Source organism: Pinus tabuliformis, chromosome 8, assembly GCF_031772625.1.
Source record: "Pinus tabuliformis cultivar Carrire ecotype Pingquan chromosome 8, CPIR1, whole genome shotgun sequence".
NCBI lineage: Eukaryota > Viridiplantae > Streptophyta > Pinopsida > Pinales > Pinaceae > Pinus > Pinus tabuliformis.
Window position 1 is genome coordinate 464,168,351 of NC_142294.1, and position 1,906 is coordinate 464,170,256.

Here is a 1,906-nt window from a genome sequence, read left to right on the forward strand (position 1 = left end):
ATATATAAGACCTTCATTATCATTTGTACTCATCCTACATCAATTATTTTATACAATATACAATTTACAATTACTATCCTATGATGGATGTCTATGTCTACAAAGTATTTTAATATTTCTGATGTGTATATGACTAGTGATCATTACATTGGTATCAGAGTTGTTCGATCCTCTGGATGCTCAACCGCTAAAGAGAATCAGTCTAATCTAGCCTTTGGCCACTAATCCTTCATCAAACTTGTTGTCGTCACAATTAAAGCATTTCGCTACACAAAGTTGGAGTTTCTCTGTTTCACCAGTTTTGTCATTCAGGGCTTTGGCCATTAAATGAAAAAAAAAAAAGATAGTTAAAGAAAAAAATTAAAAAGAAAATAAAAGTACCATGTAAAATTTGAAGGGGAACATTCATATATATAAAAAGGTTCTACATTATTAATAAAGAGTGCATGATAAAGTTAAGAGGGAATCTTTCCAAATATCTTTAAAACTATACGTAAGAGAAGGAAGAGTATACAATATTATCTTGATTCTTCATTAAGTGGTTTACAAGCCCGTGGTTTTAGCAACTCATGGTAATTTCCCATGTTATTTTCAAGGTAAGAGAAAAACAGAAGGAGTACAAAAACTCTATATATGAATGATAAGTTTTACTTTTTACGTAGAGAAAATTAACCGAGTCAAAGGCACATAAGTGGACATATATTTTATATTATACCCCAAAGAGGTGAATAGCCACATTTCACTAGGGTTGTAACTTTTCAAAAAGAAAAAGAAAAGATTATAAATAAAATATATGTAAAGAGAAGTTTTATATTATAAAGGGGTATTTTAAAGAAAAATTCAAGTCATAAAATTATTGAAAATATATATAAGTACAAAGCAGGTATTATTATAGAAGGTTACTTAAAATATCCATATATTAAAGTATATAAAGGGTTAAATCTATAACTATAAAGAGACATAAGGATAACAAGTTATAACAAAGGAAGAGTATTTTTTAAAAGCATTATAATAAATATAAGGTGCAGTTTATTTAAATAGTGGAGCTATATTAACTTATTTTAAAGTGGGAAAAAATATATAATTGAGGAAAATAAAAGTTAAAGGAATTTATAAAGGTGTTCAAGTTTATCAAATAAAAGGGCACTTATTTTAAAGAAGTCAATTTTTAAAGAAAAAAGTGAATGGAGCCTAATTCTAAAATGATGAAGAGCAATTTTCCTATAAGGGTGTTTTAATCACACATAACAAATTAATTACATTAAGAGGGACTATCCAAGGAAAAAAAAGTTAATATCGTTATCAGTACAAGTCGCAAGGAAAATTACATCAATGTTAATCTGACAAATCAACTATTAATTCCAAAGTCAAACATAGGAGAAAGAACATATATTTTTGGAAAAAACGAATATGAAATTAATGATTTACAAGTGGAAATTGATCATTATGAGTACATATCTCAATTTAGTGTTGTAACTATGCTTGACGAAGAGGTTGACATAATTATTGGTCGACCTTGGTTCAAAGAATTAGGTACGTTCATTTTAAACACCATATATATATATATATATATATATATATATATATATATATATATATTTTGATGTTCCCTTACATGAGTTAGATGGTGACATTCCAAGACATGACAACGAAATCAGAACTGATAATGCCTTCATCAAAAGATCTTAAGGATATTTCGAAACTAATGTTTCAAGAGATTCCATAAACAATATCAAGGAAGCAAAAAGAACTTGAAGAAGTCATATCCAACAAAAATAAAGAAAATTCGTGTTTGAAGGAGCATAATCAAAAACTACTTACGCAAGTGAGAAAATGTAAAGCTAAGAAGCACAAGTTAGAACAAGAAAAAGAAAGTTTTGACAAAAAATTCAATGAAAGTCTATCA